We start from the raw sequence: 22,216 nt of genomic DNA, 5'->3' as shown, positions 1-22,216 counted from the left end.
TGGGAAGGGGGAGAGGCGGGCGGGGGAGTCCACAAGACCGCGTACGAAGCGAGTCCATACCTGGAGAAAGAGCACGGAGCACACCTCCATTGCTGATTGCGGAATGCCGAAAAACCACGCACGCGCAGACAACTGGTGCAACAAGAGGCGGGGCCGGACGCTGAAAGCGGAAGTAGATGAGAGGCTTTCAATACACTTACACTTAGCAACATTCCCGTCGCCTCCCACATGGTCTAGCGGTTAGGATTCCTGGTTTTCACCCAGGCGGCCCGGGTTCGACTCCCGGTGTGGGAAAGCCGAAGTTTTTAAAAACTTAAGTAAAAAATTACCATGGTATATTTGGATCATTCTTAACAAGAATGTATTTAATATAATTGTTGAAAGCTGTTATTTGGTAGGGAAACTACCAAATTATTTGGTAGGCATTATGAACCATCATGATTTTCAGGCTTGAAAAGCCTGCTTATGTAATCAATATTGTCACTTTCATCCATTATAAAATTCATTTCAAATATAATAAATCATAATTAATGTTTAATGGTCAAACTCTGTTAGAAAAAGAAATTAACTTTTTGTTCCACCTTTATTCAGATAATTTACGTATAAGTAAATTATGTAAGTTTAAAGGTGTAAATTCAAAGGTGCACAACATGATATATATATAGATAGATAAGATAGATAAACATACATACACACACCACACCACACCACACACACACACATATTTACCACAGTAAGGTGAGTTAATACCTCCATCACATCACATAATTACCATTTCTTTTCGACTTCTTAGAATTTCTTAGATTCTGGCCAATATACTGTTTTTATGCTCCCACTAAGTATTTCTGGCCCAACACTAAAGAGATAGTGAACGAAAAGAAAGGGAAAAGCTGAGAAAGTTAAACCCAAGAGCAGCTAATATTTGAGGTGAACCCAAGAGCAGCTAATATTTGAGGTGAACCCAAGAGCAGCTAATATTTGAGGATTCAGTGGAGAGGATGGGGTGTTTCCTGGAGCTGAAGCAAGAGTCACTATGGATGGGATATAAAGAAATGAGAGTTCTCCAAATAGAAGTATGGTTTTAACAGAGATTTAACAGGGGAAGAGAATGAAGGAAAATATCAAATCCATTCACTTAGCTAACTTTCACAGAACATGTGGGAAAACTGAAGTATCGAATCAGATTCTTGTTAGAATCATACATTGTCCTTAGGTTGAGGTCAGCACTCGGCAAATTCAAACTTTCACAAGCAGGAGTGTTGCAACTTTCTCAGCTCCTAAACTATTTCCAGGATAAGAAAAAAAAAAAAATTCTAGGAAGAGACTTACATACTTTTAACTGTAAGGTAAGTCTAGGTGAGTAGTAGTTAAAGCACACAATGCCTTCTCCTTTGAAATTTCTATTGTTTGAACCTGTCCTGTGCCATTCACAGCGATTGGTCAAATCATGTGGGCAAATTCATGCGATACCAGTTGTGGGTATCTTGAGCATGATTTGGACAATAAAATCACTAGAGAAAATATCCAGGGTCTCTAAACCAACCATAAAAAAAAAAAAAAAAAACCACATCAGTTGCAGACAGAGATAAGGTTTTCATGGGGATATTGTGCATATTCTATTCATCCAAAGACAGTAACTTCCATACCTTGATTGAATTTTGTATTCTCAGTTTGTATTGGAGACAATATAAGATTTGACCATAAAAATTATTTGAGGGGCGCCTGGGTGGCTCAGTCAGTTAAACAGCCTATTCTTGATTTCAGCTCAGGTCATGATCTCAAGAGTCCTAAGATCAAGTCCCACAAGGCTCTGTGCTGGGCATGGAGCCTGCTTGAGAATCTCTCTCTCTCTCTCTTCCTCTCTCAACTCTGCCCCTGCCCCAGTCCTCTCTCCCTCTCTAAAACAAAACAAAGCAAAACAAAACAACAACAACAACATTTGAGTGTTTTGAAAATTATTCCTTCAGATATTGTTCATTATGTGACATATGACCAAATTCTTTAAAGATTTTAATTCTGAAAAGTGTCCTCTGTAAATACCTCTCAGACCAACTGCCTTCTCGCCATTCACATTCCCAATGTGGATCTCCTCAGTACCAAAGGCTTTGGCCAGAACTATCTTAACAGCCTTATTCACCAAGGGCTTGCTATAGTGATAGATATAAATGGGACTTCATATCTCACCTTTGGAAGAAGTGGTGAAAATGTATCACTCACTTAAGATAATCCTATCACGACACCCTGAACATTATGTCTTAGTACAGAAGTAAAAAACAAGTGGAAAGCTGAGGAGAATGGATGTCAAATAGCCAAAAGGGTGGGCTGTTCTGGTCATTTTCTTGTTTGCTCTTGCCTTCTTTTATATCCGTCATATTCTTTTATATCCTTTCTGAGAGGGCTGCATATCTACAAACTTCGTTTCCCAGACTTCCTTCCCAGATGTTTAGTTAGCTTTTGCCCAACAGAGGTACTGGCTGAAAGACTGGAATGTTCTAAAAAAGCAGAGCATTTTTTTTTTTTTTTTAATGCTTCTGATAATGTCTTTCATAGCAGTGGGCATCCATGATGGCTACCAGCAACTTCAGACTCCAGCAGCACTTGGGATTCCCAGAGAGTCTGCTGTTAGCTGAGAGCCACCAGAAGTGTCACAGTGGCCAGCAATGGACTCCAGTAAACCCTGGAAGTTTCCTAGAGTATAGTGGGAAATTTCCAAAGTTCCAATGTACCTCTAATGGTAATGGCAGTGCCCAGCAGTTACATGCAGAGTGCTGTCTCCTGCCTTCAGGAGCTCTTCACCACCTCTTCTGTTTTTAATTCTTTCAGCCCTAAGTAAATTGTGGTATCTGCAATTACTAATTTCTGATTAATCTAATGTCTTCCTCACTTAGCTCCTCCAGCCCTTCCAAAAAGTATATAACCAGTTACCTCAATTAAATTTCCTCCTTGAAATATTTGTTTTCTTGACTGCAGATCAATGAATACAAGTGTTGTTACTGTGTAATTTCCATCTACCTTTATCCTCTCCTTACTGACTTTTTTTTTTTTGGGGGGGGGGAGTTGAGTACCTAAATTATTCCATGTGTCAAGGAATTTCTTGGAGAAATAATAATCACCTGAGACCTAAAGGATGAGTTAGCAAAGTGAAGAGATGTGTAAATGTACATGAGTCAAGTTATTCTCAAGATCAGTCTGCTTTTGCCCAGGCCAAGGAAATGAGTCGATAATTAAATATATGATGGGAAAACTGCATTTTTCAGGTCTTTGTTGGTGGCACTAATCTCTCTAATTCTTCCTAGGATGAAGGATTGCTTTTAGTTTACTCCTTTGGTAAGAAAGGGGACTTCCAGGGGCTACCATTTATCTTTCTGACCATAGTAGTCCTCATTCCAAGATTTGGGGAGCAATATGTTAACGTCAATTGCCAAGTAATACATTTGAACAGACATAACAGAATCAGGTGCATCCACAGACCCACTGGAGCAACTCTGAGATAGACTGAAACCAAAACTTCATTTATCTCCTAATTTCCAATGAACCATATGAAAGCAATGGAGGACCAGGAGGAACAAATAAAAATAGCAACATGGTACTAGTAATTCCTAACTGTTTGCTGCAGGAAAGGATTAGTGTTAAATCAGCCAGTGTAAGTCAACAGAATAAATGGCCATAGGTCCTCTGGGAGAAGAATTGAGGGGGGTTCTTTCTCAAGTGTAACCAGTGTACCCTTCCTTCAGTGGGACTCCAAATTATGAAATAACTTGGCTCTTGGTACCCAACCATAGGCAATACATCTCCATTGTAATGACAAGCCAGGTTTCTGGTCACCAAACTTACAGTCTTGTAATTGTATATATCAAATAATACTTTAGTAAACTGCCCATCTACTTCATTGTTAAGACACCACTGCCAAAGATCCCTGTTGCTCCAACACTGTCTCAGTAACCAAGTCCACTTTTTTCCTGGTGTAAGGGCCTATTTAGCCAGAGTGATTGCATGTGGTTAAACAATGACTTTGTTGCTTATACAGTAAAACTTAAACTGTCCCTGCCCTCCTTCCCCCCAGGGGTCTTACTTAAAAACAAGTCCCCAGAAACCAGGCCCAGGTAACAAAGCCCAACTAAGGGTGGGTCAGGCCAGGTGGAGGTATCCAATCAGTGGGGGTGCATACTGTCTCCCTAGCTACAAGGAGTATGGGCCCTGCCCTTTGGGCACCAATTCTGACCAAGGTGATAGGCTAGTTCAAATATCTACTATAACGTAAATTATAATTCAATTGGTCACTTATGTGTGACCTAGCATGACTGTATAGCTTTTTCTGTGTGTTACAATCTCACTGGCCACCTGTGCATGGCCAGGCCCAACCACATGGCCTTTGCCCTTAAAAGCTAATCTGTAAGGCAGAGAGAGGTCACTTCTTGATGCTTGGTGTGAAATAAAGCTTCATTTGACCTTTGCTTTGTATCGGTCTCACTCCTTTAATCATGGACCCATTATTGGGGGACCTTTCATCTGGCAGTTTTGTTTCTTGGATTTTGCTACTCTGGGGATTCCATGATTCCCACTGAATCAGGAGCCCTTGTAGGTTCTTTTAGTGACCCTTGCTTGTGGAAGACTGACACCAAGGGGTTTTCAAGCTGCTGATGCTCTCTTTACCAATGCATTTCCCAGTACCTTAAAGGAAGAAGCATTTCCTGGACCTCTCTGGGGAATATGGTGGATATACATGGGCTTGTGTTTCATTTGATAAATTCCACTCCCAATATGACTATTTGCCTAAATGTTTAAAAATATTAGTCCATCCGTATCATGGATGTATGGCTTTATAGCCTCAAAGGAGGTGGGCTGTAGTTGGTCCAGATTTCAGTTAATTAACCAAGCAAACATGGACTTAGAGCCACACCCAGATATTCAAACTAACCCATGGAATCCATATCCACAAGTTTAGCCTAATCCAATATTATCTTCTGCCTCCTTGGTGTAACAATCTTAAGATCCATTTCCACATCTATTCCTCAACTTTCTTCTGATACAAATTGGCATAATCTTATAATTATTTCAATGTCTAAACTATCTCGTGCTGGATCAGACTATATACCAGACCTCCTGGCAGGCCTAGGATTGAGTTCCAGTTTTGTGTCTGGAAGGTAGACCTGGTGTAGAATGGGCATCACCTTACAAGGTAACCACCATGGTTAAAATCCATATTGAGCCCCTTGGTGTGCAAAGTTTGGTCTGTGAACCAGCAGCATCAGAATCATCTAAGCACTTTCTAGAAATGTAGAAACTCAAGCAACACCCTAGACCTACTGAGTCAAAATGTGCATTTTAACAAAATACTCAGGTGATTCTTATGCATATTAACATCTGAAAAGCCCTGATTAAGTCCTCAAGGAAGGCAGGGAGGGAAGCTGCCTCCACAGCAAGAAAAAGCTCAAGGAAACCTGGGGCTTCACAGTTCTCAATTCATCTGAGCCAACTCAAATCTTCCCATTCTTTGTTTTGGCGTTCCATTTTTTTCTTAACAAATACGATGACTCCTGCTTAAGAAATATGGAGAAGTTCTGAGTCAAATTCACACTGTAATTCCACAATTGGCAGAATCATATTGTGGCACTGATTTTCAGCTGTACCTCTTGTGACTTATTTCTATAAAGGTTTAGGAGTTATCTGAGGACCATCATACAGGATCTCTAGTCCTCTGGCCATATACTGAGTTGAGAGTTTAAAGCCTTGAGTGATTCATTTTCTTTATGAACTCCCCAGGACAGTCAGAAATAGCCAGCCCACCATCACAGTAGGTGATTATAGGAGTCCCTTGGTCTCCCAACATCTTACCTTCAAGAGACCTTTTTATCTCAGGTAACACCAGGTTATAATTTAAGTAAATATCTTTCCTCTACATATATGAATTACCAGTATCCTATTTTCCATTGATAGTGAAGTCATTACGGAATCTATGTTCAAAAAAAGACAATCAGTCTCAGTTTTCATCTTTGAGTGTCTGTTTCCTGAAGGCACTGTTGTCTACAAGAACTGAATAGGTAGACAATCAGAAAACACTTCAGATATTTCTAACAGATGAAGAGTTGGGGGGGAGGGGAAGCAGTTAGCTTTGGCAAAACTTAAGAACATTTCACTGCTGACATTGTTGGAACCTGCTAATAATACAGAGGGAACCACCCAGACTGTTAATTCTGCAATCACTCAGACACTTGTGGTGGCTACTACAGAAGCATGCTACTTACTTGCACATACTGCCTCAGCTGCTTGAATTACTAGCACTCATGGGCAGCTCCTGGTACCTCTGTTGGAAATGCCAAAGACACTGCAACCAAGTCAGTTACAGTTCTTAAAAGGAGAAGAAGAAAAAAATGCCCCTTCCTCCTGTCAGTGTCTTCATTTGACTGAGCCTAATTAGCAGCCAGCTGGCCAGGTAAGCTGAAAATGTATGTAAGATTGTAGCTCTCTTCAATACAGAGAAACATACGCTTACGCAGAGAGAGGGATGGCAGCCATCTTTGAGACAGCTGTGATATCTATGAAGGTTTCAAATCTCCTCCAAGCCTAACCCACAGTTTCTCAGCATTGTCTCCCACTGCCCTCTCTAGGCCCCGATTTCCTTTTTCTCCTTTGTCTCTGAGTGCCTTGTGCAGATACAAACAATGGCTTTTTTGCAGCCTCAGTAAAGGATGTTTCATTTTTGTTGATAAAGTAAAATGTTTATTAAAAAAAAAAGCAATTGACCTTTTATTGAAGCCTGCTTGATTAAAAGGCATGAATTCTTAATGCTTCTTGAGGGAGGACCAAAACATCCTGTGGCATATAACCTAAAGTGTGATAGTATTGGCTGTACCCATTTTCCTAATATTTGTAAAAAATGCAAAACCTCTAGTTTTTCAACAGCTGGTTCACTCTCAGTTTGCCTATCACACTTTCTCTTATAGTGTTATACTTGTTTTATTGGGTTTGTTTATTAATAAAAATAAATCATTCATGTCAATGTATTAATAAATCCTATTAATTATTTTAAAAGGGTATTGAAAACAAGAGACCCCAAATGCTGTTGGTTAGACTAAGCCCCATGTCACTAAACCAATACTTAATTACAACTTTGGCTTTCTCAGAAATGCACTCTCAAAACCAGTCAATCAGGAATTATTGGTCAACACTAGTTAGGTAATCTGCCTGATAGGTGCTGGCCATAAGAAAGGAAAGTACCCTTGCAAAAACCAGCCTGCTTTTTTTGCCTTGTACAGTTTTCTTGTCCCCACTCACTTCTGCTGATAAACGTCTTCCATTTCGTACAGCTTTTCAGAGCTCCTTTCTATCTGCTAGATTGGATGCTGCCCCATTATCTGCTAGGTTAGATACAGCCCCAACTCGTTGAATAAAGCCAGTAAGATCCTTAAAATTTACCCAGTTAAATTTTGTTTTTTTAACAAAATATATCTACCTTGGAATATAAATAAGTATACAGAAAATATGCTAACAAGGAGAGGATGCAGGGTCACCTATGTGGTTCAGTTGGTTATGCATCCAACTCTTGATTTTGGCTTAGGTCGTGATCTCAGGGTTGTGAGATCAAGCTCCGAGTTGGGCTCTGCTGCTGGGCACAGAGACTGATTAAGATTTTCACTCTTTCTCTCTCTCTCTCACTCTCTCTGCCCCTACCCCCTCCCCATCTCCTCAACTCCCAGCTCAAGGGCTTTCTTTCTTTCTCTAAAAAGCAAATAAATAATAAATAAATAAATACATAAATGAATGAATAAATAAATAGGAGAGAGAGGATGCAAATGCAAAAGTATATATGTTTACTGAGGGTTAAATTATATCCAAACTTCATGCTTTGGACTTTGACTCCAAAAGAACAAATTCCTAAGGGCACACATTCTCTTTTAGAAGGTGGTGGGAATCCCGGTGAACATGCTCTGAGCTCTTTAATATGTCCCAGAGACAATTGTCAAACTGGTGGAGTTGAACATTACATCAATACCTATTGTAATATAAGACTAAAAGCTCATCCAAGAAGCATGCAATGAATATTCTGAATGGTCAGCATAATCAGCTTTGGTGGACAGCTCAAAAAAGATGCCCTAATTCTTACTCTCTAGGATGTTTTTGTAATGAGTAGTCATTAGAGGGGGAAAAAGGTAAAAATATTGATAATGTGCCCCTTGATTCTTCATTCACCCACACATAAAAAACTAAGGGTGTTTTTCTTGCTTCTTTTCATTCATAATCTAAATCGAATTATCACAATGTTCTCTTTAGGTGATCTAAAGGGCTCCCCAGAGCTCTTCTCCCTCCTCATCACCATAACTTTAGTTCTGAGCCCAAAACATCCCACCTAATAGATCATCAACCTCTCACTGGCTTTATTAAACTATCAGTAGGGAGACTTTTGGATTGGAATGGTATGAAGAATTCTTAAAACGGCATATCGTGGCCAGAAACTATGACTCTACAAACTCAGCTGCACATTTATCTCCTACAACCAAAGAGAACGAGCATCATACAAACATGATCAAAAGGTCCCCAGTAGGGGTGTCTTGGTGCCTCAGTTTGTTGAGCTTCTGACTCTTGGTTTCCACTCAGGTCATGATCTCAGGGTTGGGAGATAGAGCCCTGATATGTTTTGAGCTCTTTGCTCAGAATCTACTTGAGATTATCTCTCTCCATTTGCCCTCCCCCCACACATACATACCAGTCATGTGTTTTTTCTCTCTCTCTCTTTAAAATAAATAAATCTTTTTTTTTTTTTTTTAATAAAAAATGGTCCCTGTTTGGACCACTGGAGATGGAGTTGGCTCACCTCCTTCAGGTAGTGGAATGCCAATCATAGGATAACTGGGCCCCTGCTGCCCCAACTTTGCCCCCTCAACCCACCCCACTCCCCTCAGTTACTGCTTCCACATAAGTTAAAGATACAGGACTGGACAATATGCAGGCATCTCTCAGTGATAATAATTCCCCAGAGGAGGATTGCCTATTGAGAGGGGAAGGTTTTGCCCCCTACAGGAGACATGATCAAAGTGACTGCTGGTATTTTTAGGTATATTTTCCTGCATATTCCAGGAACCTCTCCCTGCAACTGCCTTACTGCCATCAATAAGAGTAGCATCTTGCCTGCCTAGGATGAGTTGGGAGGGAAAAAAAAAATGGACAATGTTCGGTATTTTGGGGGTAGCTTTTTTGAATTAGACATAGGGCTGCTTCTTACCACCTCCCTCTTCATTTCTCTCTTTCCATTTCTAGACTGCAGATCCAGAGAACAAGCCAGATCGGCTGAGCTCTTGACAGATTGCTGCAGTGAACAAGGAAGTCGATTAAGCACTATGCCATTCTGGAACTGCAGAAAGCCTGAAGAGTCTGCAGGTCTTTTTGGAGAAATGCTAGTGGATCGTTTGCAACAATCTGAGGGTCCCATGGAGCACATTGCCAGTGGGGCTTGGGAAATGCTAACAGATTCTATGGGGAATTCTTGTAGGCTGCCAGCGAATTGTTCATACAAGATTTTCAGTTTCAAGAGGGACGACTCATCCTTTATAGCTCCTGACTCCCTGGCTGAGTTTCACCAGTGGGTCAGATCAGAGATGCAGAAGAGGGATTCAAGGAAAGCTGGAGAAACAGTTCTCAAGCCATCATTTTGGCACTCAGTCAATGAGACCAAAAGATGGTGGTGGGTGGTGGGAGTTCTTATAAACCTGATGACTCTAAGCAGGTCCCTGGTGCTGGTAAACACCTTGGTACCAGAGGTAAACACCCTGGAAAACAGCAAGGTGTTGGAATTTAGAAGAGAGAGAGTGAGAGAGAGCATAGAGTCCTCTGGGGTTGCTCAGTGGCCCTAAAACACTCTTAGAGACATAGACCCCTTCTAGAGGTAATCTTGCTAAAGCTAGTAAGGAAGAGTGACACAGTGTGGGACAAGTCCCCTCTGCACCTCCTTCAGAGGACCATGACAGAGGTCCCGTCGAGATAACCAGATTCAGACTATAGCTGCAGCCTCCTGGGCACTAAGCCCTCCCCTGCAGGGAACTTGGCTCAGCTGAAACCTGTGCCTGCAGTCAAGAAACAGCTGTTTACCTGACCCACTGCACTGCCCAGCTCTCTCCTCCTTCTCCTTCCCCAGATAACGTGAGGCCAAATCCTGAGGGCTGCACCTGTGACTGACACAGGTGCTGTGCCCTTCAAGACTGTACTTATGTGAATGCCCTGCCTGTCAGGACACTGCCTCACTCCCAGAAGGTGTGTAGGCCTTCAGATCATCTTCAACTCACTGATCAGGGCTGTGCAGTTCCTGAACTGATGTCTTGGACAAGGTAAAAGAAATTCCTACAAAAACGTAAGGATGAAGCCTTTCTGAAGTCTAACTTTCTAAAGTAGATTCTAAGAGGCCATGAGGCATCTTCCTCTGACTTGGTGACTGTTGGCACTCATGGTTACATTCAGTCCTCCAGACAGGCCTGGTCAGTTGGTACGGAATAACCTTGATCTTGGACTTGTCTCAAACTAATCGACCAGTTCTTGTCACAGAACCTCAAAGTGGAACCTATTTGGATTCATAATGGGCATCCCATGCTTCTTAGTTGGGTCCTGAAAAAATCAAGGCCAAAAACTTACAGGTGATTTTTCAGGCCTGACCACAGGCAAATACAAGGCAGGCTTCAGGGGAAGCTGCCCTCCCCACACTGGGCTTGGTGATAGCCAGGACATGGCAGTCTCTCATAGGAGCTACAGTCAAGGACTCATACCATCCCCTGCCCTGCCCCTAGCCAACCAGACACTTATGTACATCTGCACTCCCAGCCAGGCATCCTCATCCACAACCCTCTTTTAGGGCCACCATGCTTGGTGTCTTTGGTTGTAGGAGATAAAATTGCATACTAAGTTTGTAAAGAGTCATTGCTTCTGGCCATGATACACCCATTTTATGCATCTTCACAGATGAAGTAATATAAAAATCATAGAAGATGTCTTGGCACCAGGCACTTGGCACCATACGAATCCAAAAGTCTCTCTACTGAATGTTTAAGAAAGCCAATGGGAAACTGGTGGTCTTTTAGGTGGGATATTTTGGACTTCAGAAATAAGGCCATGATAGTAAGGAGAGGGAAAGGGGAATCTCTGGGAACTCTTCAGAAGACCAACTCAAGGGAACATCATGATTGATTAAATGCAGATGGTGAGTGAAAGAGTGTCTGTATTACTCCTATATAGGAAAATTATAAGGGTTCAGGAATTGTGTGTCAGGACATGGCACAGTGCCTCTGCTAGACCCTTGGAAGGGGGTCAGAGGGGAGACTTGAAACACTTTTCTCTAACTAAGGTAATTTTTCCCGGTCCTTCCTTCTTTTCCTCCCCCATTCTCTCTCCTGCAGAGCAGGAGCAGCAGCCATAGTTGTTTTTTCAGGGTTCTTCTAGCAGTGACATGATCACCACCTGCCATACCATGTCTGAGCTGGCCCACCTGACCCTTAGCGAGAGTGCTGATCCATGAAGGGAAATGGAAGCTGAGGAAGCCAGCACTTTCTCTGGCTTAGCCTCATGTTTGCACAGTCTCGGTAGGTTATTAAAGTCTTGAGCATTACTTTCTTTATAACTTATCTTAACCAGCTATTCAGACATCTGGCAGTTCAACTCTCTCCAGTTCAGCTGAACCCCTAAAAAGGCAAAAGTAGTGCAGACCAGCTAGGCTACCCCCAAAAAAATCTCTGCCACCCCTAGAAACTGAGCCAGGAGCTCCACCTGCCAGGCTGTGGTCCACCTGGAGAACAAGAAAAGGGGCAAAAGCACTGCATGCTGCTAGTTGGTAAGTCTTTCATTATTAAGAATGAGCATATATTCATCATATGATGGCCTATAATGAAACACTATGAAGGGGAATAATAATATCACAAGACTTCAAAAGCAGCAAACCCCTGAAAATTAATTTTAGAAATGACAAACTCCCCTAGACAACCACTTGCTGCCTTAAACTATTTATAAAACTATATGATCTTTATGAAACAACAGCAATCTAGGAAGACAGAAGAGGCCGCTGACAAACATATGAATAAAGAAGATATTGAAAAGAAAACAGTGTCAAATACAGAATGAAAATCTTATTAGAATGAAAGGAGAAAAAAAAAATCAATGTTGCAGAAAACTGAATCTATCATGGCAAATTAAAGGCTGTCTCAGGAACAGCCAGCGTGTAGACAGGAAAACACTGAGGACAGTGCTGTTAGAGGACAGAAAAGAGAACTTAGAGCTAAGAATTGACAAGTTTTTCATGAGGTAGAAACTATAGAAAGTGGAAGAGAAGGAAAAACTATAGAAATAATTAAAGACAAGGAGCATACAGCTGGACGGGGCTCACTGAATTCCAGGCAAAGACAATAAAAAGACACTTCCACATTCTGCCAAAACTTATCACCAGGTTATATGGCTTAAAAACCCATAAACTTTGTTAAAAAACAATTTTAAAAGACAATTTAGGTGATGCAAATTCTATTGAAAACTTCATGAAGCAGGTAGTCTCTATTTTCAAGGGTTCAGAGAACTGCCAAATGGGGCAGAAGGCAGGAAGCTCTTATATGATAAAGAATAAGGAACAAAAAAGAGGAAACAGAAAATATTTGGTTGCCTCTGGGGCTGCATAATCAACCTTATTTGGGATAAGAGGAACAAAAAAATATAGAGTCCAGAGTTGGCTTGGTGAACGGGGATTGGCTGCCTGGGTATTCTGTGTTTCTGGACAAATGAAGCATTTATAGGAACGTGAAAGCTAACTTTTGAGTCAATGACATGCATATGGGTAGGGCAGCTCCATATTGGTCCTAGAAAGTTATTTTAGCAACTTTTACATGGAAAAATTACATTATCCAATGTATCAATCTAGTTTTGGTTTACAAAACAGAGCCACTGCAAGAAATTAAGGGAATGAAAAGGTTTGACATAGGAATGGGCTAGTGTAAATGCTGAGGAGTTGAAAGTCTGAGGAGTTGCCACCAGGAAATGGGCAAAACAGTCACCAGCTATTTTGGCATCAGGTTCGGGGTTAGCTGAGAAGCTGGACCTCACAGAGAAGTCACCACACCACAGGGAGCTGTCATGAACAACCAAGAATAAGAATCTCTCTTCCTCTGCCTTCCAGATCTCACCTTTCTTCAAGCTGGGAAACTCTAACCCTCAACCATTCCGAAGCAAAAGGGGGTCTGGCAAGTGCAATTCTTGGTGTCAAGTGACAAAAATAATGCAATTTAGTAAAGAGTTTGATGTCCTTTCAAGGAAAAACAATCCAGATACTGGGGAGGGGTACAGTGTCTCATGAGCAATGGAACACTCCTCCCAAGGAATTTTGGGCAAAATTGAGTTTTATAGAATGTTAGGAGAGGCAAGGTGGAAACAGGGCTTGATTGGCCAGGTCAGGGATTTCCTTACAAGGCTAGCAGGTCCCACTGTCTAGGGTAAGGTAACCTAGTTAAAGCTGAGTTGGAGGATTATGACTATGTATGCTAAGTTTCCCTGGTTTCCATGGCTCCTAAAGCATAACTTCCTAAAACCCTTGTAATTCCCTATACAGAAGCCATAAAGCATCTTTTGTTACAATATTTAGATTTGTTCCCAGTTCCTAAAACAGCTGGAGTGATCATGGTGAACTGGGTGTCTTTTGTTATTCATACCAAATCCCTTTCAACCATATCTGAATTTATGTTAGTGAGAGGATTTTTTGGAAAGCATCTAGATAACTGGGGGGAGGAGCTGATTGCCATGAGAACAAATAATGTGATTGGATGGATGGAATTTTTAGTCCCACCCCTTTTAGCCTCCAGGGAGGGTAGAGGGCTGGAAGCTGAATCAATCACCAACCACCATGATTTAATCAACCATGCTTACCTAATGAAGCTCCATAAAAATCCAGAATAATTTGGAAAGCTTCCAGATTGATAGACAAGAACACATTCACATTCTGAGAGGGTGGGAAACCTCCACAGGGACAGACACTCCTGTACTCAGAACGCTATAAATCTCTTCAACTGCCTGTTTACCTGTATCCTTTAATATCCTTTGTAATAAATTGGTCATCAATAAACTGATTTCCTAAGTTCTGTTATTGCTGTAGTCAATTAATTGAACACAGGAGGGGGAACCTTCAGTAGCTGGAACAACCAATAGCTGGTTGAACAGAAGCCCAGGTGGCAACGTGGACTTGCCATTGGCGTATAAAAATAGGGGAGGAAAGCAATCCTGTGGGACTGAGCCCTCAATCTATGGGATTTGATGTTATTTCCAGGTAGTCATATTGAGTTAAATTGTTAAGACATCCAACTGTTACCCCAGAATTTCTTAGCATGTGGAATCTGCCCACCACCCACCCCCAAATTTGGTGTCAGAAGTTCAAGAGAAGTGAAGAGTATTGAGACTAGAGGAATGTTTTTCTGTCACAGCAACATTATGATAAAGCTTCTTCCCAAATTGTTTTTTTTCCATTTATTACTTCCATATCTTACCTTTATTCAGTATAAAAAAATTTGCTTCTCAAGTCTTAACCTTTCCCTATGGTTCAGATGTGATTTCTCACCATGTTTTAAAATGAATTAAAATTATTAGTGTTGTTCTGTTTCAACACTTGCCCTCATTACATTGACTACTATCTTGAACAAGTTTGAGTTTTTCTGTGTTTTTTTTTTTTAATTATGTTATCAACTATTTTTAAATGTTCTTAGGAAGGGGACAAAATGGGAAACAAAAATGTTAATGGAAGTCTCTGAAGAGAATTGTGGATGACTTGAAATTTTTTCTCTACACTTTTCTGTATATTCTAAATGCTGTTCAATGAGCAAATATTATTTTTTATAGACAGAAAAAATATGCTAATGAGTCAGTGGGAGATCTTCCTGTCTTCCTTCCTTTCCCTTCCTATAGAGTCTTAGACATGAATAGGATGAAAATGACATCCACACGGAATGATGGTTTATCACTGGGTTTTGGAGTGCAACCACGAGAAGGTTCAGCATGGGGTGTCAGAGAGCAAGCAGAGTTAGGAAGGCAATTATGTCTAGAAGGGAGAGAGCATAGTGATGGGATGAGAGGTTAATACAGGGGGTAGGTTAAACAGAGAAATTAGTAAAGAAATTAGGGAAGACGTAAATTTGTGTGTGTGTACATACATTTGTTCCCTAGCTCTGTTCCTGAAGAATTTGACCTTGTCCAAAGAAAAGTCTGAGCTTTGCACCTCAGCTTCTAGGAGGTCATCTCTAGGTCCTTGGAATATTATGCTTAATAGGATTGTTTCTGTTTGCCAGAGAGTCTTGGATCATACTGGATAGTCAAACAATGTGAGTTAGGGGAGGAGCTGGCCACATCTATATAGTCTTAGTGTGGGGGCTGGTCATGCCAGAAAGACCAACAATATGACTTACAGTGAAGACGTGGGTCACATGGTATCAGAATGAGATGAACCATGTGGGTGGGCAATCAATTAATCCATCATTCCTATGTGATGAAGCCTCAGTAAAAACTCTCAACACCAAAGCTTCCTTTACTAGCAAAACTCTTGTGTACTGTCATACATACAATGCCAGCATAGTAAATCATTCTGTCTCCATGGAGGAAGGACAATGGAAATTCTATATCTGATAACTGTCCTAGACTCTGCTTCTTCCTTAGGCTGATTTTAATCTGTATCCCTTCCCTATAATATGCTATAACCACGAGCATAATAGCTCTCAGTGATTTTGGTGAGTTCTAGTGAATCATCAAATCTGAGATGATTTAGGATACCCTTGAACTTATAGTTGGTATCAGAAATTAGGATGATTTTGAAGGACCATGCTTTCTAACTTTGTAGCTGTCCATTTTTCAAGGCCTACAAGATAGCTTCTAAATCTCATGCTCCCCTAAATGGAACCAGAGCTCCTTAGAGTAAGGGCTGAATCAAGGGCAAGAGCAGGAAAAGTACAAGATGAGCTAACTTATTCTTTTTGTGCCAGAAACTAAGTGCTCAAAGAAGGATGAAAATATGTCAACAACAACAAAAAAAAAATACAGAAATCAACTTGAAGGGGCTCCCATTGGCCAAATCAGGGGATTTGATCTGTGCATCAAAAGAAAAAATAGAAGTAGTGGATTATGACCTTTTGTAAAAATAAGAATACATGTACCCATACAGATATTAATAAATAAGTAAATTTAAAGTTTGATGAGGAAGTGATATTTGCATAGTCTCAAAGCTCTCAAGAACTTTGAGGTTTTACCTTTACAGGCTTATAGGCTAGCGGCTCATAGATTCATCAAGGCTAGAAAACAAAGGACTTCATTACTCACTGCACAGCAGGCAGCATGAACTTTGTTTCTTTTGGTTCCCTTTGTTCCTTAAGTTCCATAGGATCAACATGAAGTGGCCCAAGTGGATGCTACATACACAGCACATTACATCACAACTGAGGAGCCCAGAGCTTAGAAAAGCCCCAACTATAATGGCCTCCATGCAATTTGCCCATTTGCCACTGAGTGAAACATTATCTTTATTTTTCTGGATAGCAAACAAAGCTGCCCTGTGCTCCAGAGGGAAACATTACGTCTGTCTAACAAGGCTTTCTGCCATGAAAACATCCTTAAAAAGACAGACCAGAACAAAAGGTAACCAGTGCCTCTCAGAGGTGCAGAAATGCAAGAGAATTGTCTTCCAACAAAAGCATTTCTATAGAAAATACTTATCAATTACAGGACTAAAGGAGCCACCCTCTGTGGGGACTTCTAGCTGGCAACTTAATCAAACAATTAGTATGAATATCATCAGTAATGGTGCAAAGGAAACTTAAATATCCACCTGATAGAATAGGAAGAATGCACATCTCTTCTGTGTTATTCTTTCCAGACATCCATAATCAGATTCTAATCAGAGAAAACCTTATACAAAACCAGATAGAGAAACATTCGATCCCAGAACTTCCCTAAGACTTTTGAAAGTATCTATGTCATCAAAGTCCTGGAAAAACGCAAGTACTGTTACAGACTATAGGAGACTTAATAGATGTGACAGCCAAAGGCAACATGTTATGATTCTGAAACTGAACCCCTTTCTTAAAAGGATATTTGGGAACAACTGGAAAAAGAGCCTGATGATCTGAAGATTATGTATTATGTATTATGTTAATTTCATGATTTTTTATTGTTGAATTGTGTTCAACTGAGGTCAGGTAGGGGATTGTCCTTGTTGATAGGTATTTGGGAGGAAGGTGAGAGGTTGGATGTACCCAGCGGACAACTTACTCACAAGTAAGGGTAAAAAATTCTTTGTACTGTATGTCCAACTTTTCTTAAGTGGTGATTGTTTTAAAATAAAAAAAATAAGTATTAGATTTACCATTTTTATATGTAAAAAAAAGTCTACATATACCTACGTGGCTGTGAAAAAATATACTGAAGTGAGCTAATAATGGTTATTGCTGGTAATGAGACAGTTGGTACTCTTTCCCCTACCTCTAACTTGTCATACTTTCCAATTTTCATGAGCTGGTATTAACTGCATTATACAAAACATGTATGTAAAAGGTCCAGCGATTATCCTTTATGTAGACTAGGTTGTCCCATCAAGGCATGCTGAGAAGGGCCCTCCATGAAGAGGCTGTAAGCCTCATCCCCTCATCCATTCCCACTCCGCCACATACTCCATTTCAGCCACACTTCATTTCTAGCAATTTTCCACAAATATCCTGTGCTGGTTTGTGTCTTTTTGATTTAGAACAATCTTCTCTCTTTTCTGTCTAGCTAACTTCTCCTTAGCCTTCTCTTTAAATTTTGTTTTCTCATGGAAAATTTTTCTCAAGCCTCTGATTCTAACAATCCTTTATTCTACCCTATTCAACTGTGCATGTACTTCTAGTGTACTGTTTACTTTTCTGCCTTATCACTTTGATCATTTGTGCTGCCTTCTAGATGCCAAGACAAAAAGCAGGTACTATATGTCATTGTCTTCACAACACCCACCCAACCATTAAACTAAGATCTGTCCCTAAAAGGGTTTGGTGAATGAATGATCTAACATGATTATAATGGTGAAACTCAGCTGAGGTCACCTAGACATGCAGGTTTTGTTTCATTTATTCTTTGCCTCCTTTAAAAAATGCATTGAACCTCTTTTTTGTGCCAAGAAGTGAGGTAGGAGAAAAGATTTTGCCTCAAGGAGGTCACCATCTAAAAGGTAAGATGCGCTATTAACAATTACCAGAGAATGTGGCAAGGATATAGAGACAGAGCAACATGGGGCTATTGTGGAGGCAGGAGTTAGAAGCAAGCAAAACAAGGGACTAGGATTTGAACCAGTTCAAAACTCTATAGCTTGAAGTACATATATGGCAGGATTCCGCCACCCACACCATTTGAATTTTGTTTTGTTTTGTTTTCCTTTGTGTCCATATCCTTATGGAGCTGCATTGAGGCTCTAATAAATAATAAATAATAGGTACACTAATAATTCCCTTGACCCAGATCAAGGAGCCCAACTGTAACCAGGCCTGGAACAGGTAGTGTAGATATGGGGGGTTGAGGGTGTTGAGATGGGTTTTCATCTCAGCTTCATACCATGTGGACATGTTATCCCATCTTTATTTTCCTCAATTTTTATAATTGTAGAGTCTGTATATCTTCTTTGCCATGTGTATCATAGAAATGGTTTGTCTAGATATTGCCTATACATTTTAATATCTGTAAATACCTAATCAGCCTCCTGATGTGGGATGCACTATTATTTCAGTGGATTATTTCACAGGATCTTTGATTCTCCTGAAAGAAATAGGTTACATACACCCTTTGCATAGAGATGAATACATTTATATCTATCCATACCTACATACATATATATTTTCATTTTACATAGAAGACATTGAAACACTTACTAAAAAGCACCAACAATACAAATGATGTATTAAAAATTTTTTAAGCTAGTGATTTTTTAACACAGTTACACAACTGTTCTCCTTTGTGGTGGCTGTTGTATTTTTAGCTTCACTTTGATTACTGCTGCTGGAGACAGCTGTTTCCACAATCTACAAGAGCGTATGGTGCATACATTCATCATGTGATCTTGGATAACCACCATCAGACATCTTCTCTCACAGTAGAGTTTCACTCTCCGGTTGTTTTCTGCATTCTCTTATTAGTTATCCCAGTGCAGGAAAAACAAATCTTCCAGCCAGGTTCCTGATTTCCACATTAATCTATTATTCAATAATAACATTCCTTACAGAGCTGCTTTAATTAAAAGCAAGCACCACAAGAAACCTGTCACTTCAAGTGTCATTTGTCACAACAACCTGATGTTCTTTTCTTTCTGTCATTTTTAGAAGTTTGGTTGCCATGGCAACCTATGGCCCCTTTTATATATAGCATCACTTATATTCAGTTGGTTTATTTTATTTCCTTTTTTTTTTTTTTACCATCAGGAAGACAAACTGTTTTTTTTTCTTCTTTTAACAAAGCTCATAATGTGGTAGAATAATCAGGCATAATGATAGGTTGATCCACAAAGGAATATTACATGTTAAATGAAAAATTATTATCTTTCAGCTGTATATTAAAATGCTCTGTTTAAAAAATAAAATCTCTACAAAGAAGTAAGTCCAGGTTTAATCTCCCAAGTGCTGGCTCATTAGAAGTCTGTTGCCCTGGGATGTAATTAGTATCCCATAAAATAGCAGATAAACAAAACGACTGCAGGTTTAAGGGAAATTCAGGTGTGCATAACAAGCAATATTCAGCCTTAAGCTGGTCCCATCCACTCAGGAATTATGGGGCTCACTGACCCAGCCCAGATCACATCTGGGATTCTCAGTGCTTCCACGCACCACTTCCTTAGATCCAAGTCCAAAATTCATTGAGGACAAAGCCTTTCTGGGAGGGAAAGTTGGCGGAAAGCAGCCTTCTGCAAGGTACAGATGACATTCCGGAAGATTCTTTTTTTTTTTTTTTTAAGATTTTATTTATTTGACAGATGGAGATCACAAGTAGGCAGAGAGGCAGGCAGAGAAGAGGGGGGGAAGTAGGCCCCCCGCCAAGCAGAGAGCCCGATGCAGGGCTCTATCCCAGGACCCTGGGATCATGACCTGAGCCAAAGGCAGAGGCTTTAACCCACTGAGCCACCCAGGCGCCCCCAGGAAGATTCTTAACTACCTGCCATCAGGGAGAGATGGGAAAGACACTCCACAAGAGGAGAGTGTGTCTGGTCACAGCATCAAGCCAGCCAACTTCCATAGCCAGGCCACCCTACATCCACAGGCAGTTCTCAATTCTCCCTAAACCCTTGTACCTTCTAATCTGCCCAGTCTCATTATTTCCAAGATAATCCAGGTCTGCACTCATTTGACTTCACGTTCTCATTATAAACTCTTGGCCTGCACTTCCCCCTTTCTTTTTCTTTTGCTTTTTTTTTTTTCCCCTCCCATCTAAGTCCTATTTCCTTACTGACCCTCTTGGCACCTCAGTTCTTGGCAACCTCTTAATTTGCTTTTTAATCTCTATTATTCTTATGGTCTCCCTACTACTTAGCAATTAAATATATGGCTTCCTTTCTTGAGCTCTACGTGTATTCATTGAGCATTTACTATGTGCCAAACCTTTTAAGAGGCACTATGGAGAAAAATGATAAACAAATTCAGATTCCAGACTTAAGAGCTTTTAGTCTAGTGAGGAGAAACCAACATGAAAACAGGTAATTCCTGTGTAATTCAGTAAAAATAAGAGATGTTCATAGTTCAGGCAAAAGTGCAAACTATACCTAACAAAATCTGGGGTTTCATGGAGAGAAAAATGAATCTTTAAAAATTTGAAATACTTAGCAAAGGAAAGAAAAAGGATAAGGGCACTCCAGACAAAAGAAGGGTATGGTCAAAGGCCTAGAGACACAGAACATTGGAGGCTGTGCAGGGAGACACAATAGGTATTGTTGGAAAATAAAGAGGAGGGATGGGGAGTTGGAGATGTGAATAGCAACCATGTATTAAAGTTCTTTGCTTGTCTAGAAAAAGCACTTGGGATTCATTTGGAAAAAAGAGTAAAGGATTTTGGCTTGGGAATAACATGTTTGAATTTGTTTTTAGCTCAGGATATTTTACATTCCTAAGTCTGTCAGTGTTTCCTGGTATATTGATAACTTTTATTTCTTTGATTAGGTGGAATTTGAAAACAAAATTCACTTTTTACTTTTTTTTGTATATACCACAATTTACAATACATGAAGATAAGAACTCTAGAAATATATGAATTTTCTAAAAACAACTCTTCCCGATTTTCTGCGACTTATTAATATAGTCACAAGAGTAGTGTGCAGAAAAGGCCTAAATATGAAGGTATGATGAACTGATATAGGCTATCATCAAAAATATCTAATATGGGGGGTGCCTGGGTGGCTCAGTCAGTTGGATGTCTGTTTTTGGCTCAGGTCATTATCCCATGGTCCTCCCTGCTTCTCCCTCTCTCTGTTTATGCTCCCTCTGTCAAAATAAATAAAACTGAAAAAAATCCAGTATGGATTGACTAAAACTTTTGGGATACAGTGAAGACAGTGTTTATAGGGAAATTTAGAGTTATAAATGCTTGCATTAAAAAAGAGGATCTCAAATCAATAACCTAAATTTTACATCTTAAGGAAATAGAAGAAAAAAAAATATGAACTAACCCCAAAGCAGCAGAAGGAGGGAAATAATGAGTATTAAAGTAGAGGAAATTTTGTGCCAGTACCATGTTGTAATAGAGCTACCCTATGAGCCTGCAAATGCACTACTGGGTATTTACCCCAAAGATATAGATGTAGTGAAAAGAAAGGCCATCTGTACCCCAATGTTCATAGCAGCAATGGCCACAGTCACCAAGCTCTGGAAAGAGCCAAGATGCCCTTCAACAGATGAATGGATAAAGAAGATATGGTTCATATATACAATGGAATATTGTATATATACAATAGTCTCCATCAGAAAGGATGAATACCCAACTTTTGTTATCAACATGGACAGGATTGGAGGAGATTATGCTTAGTGAAATAAGTCAAGCAGAGAGAGTCAATTATCATATGGTTTCACTTACTTGTGGAGCATAAGGAATAACATGGAGGACATTAGGAGAAGGAAAGGAAAAGTGAATTGGGGCAATTAGAGAGTTAGACGAAGCTTGAGAGACTGTGGACTCTGAGAAACAAATTGAGGGTTTTGGAAGGGAGGGCGGTGGGGAATGAGTGAGT

At 40.2% G+C, this 22,216-nt stretch overlaps 1 non-coding gene across 1 annotated transcript; it reads left to right on the top strand.

The window, feature by feature from the left end:
- The first annotated feature begins 222 nt into the window (after window positions 1-222).
- TRNAE-UUC lies at window positions 223-294 on the top strand. Its single transcript has one exon. It is a non-coding gene; the product is annotated as a tRNA-Glu (tRNA).
- The last annotated feature ends 21,922 nt before the right edge of the window (window positions 295-22,216 follow it).

Source organism: Mustela erminea, chromosome 5 (genome assembly GCF_009829155.1).
Source record: "Mustela erminea isolate mMusErm1 chromosome 5, mMusErm1.Pri, whole genome shotgun sequence".
NCBI classification, from domain to species: domain Eukaryota; kingdom Metazoa; phylum Chordata; class Mammalia; order Carnivora; family Mustelidae; genus Mustela; species Mustela erminea.
The sequence above is the reverse complement of the archived record's forward strand: the minus strand, read 5'-3'. Positions and strand labels throughout refer to the sequence as shown.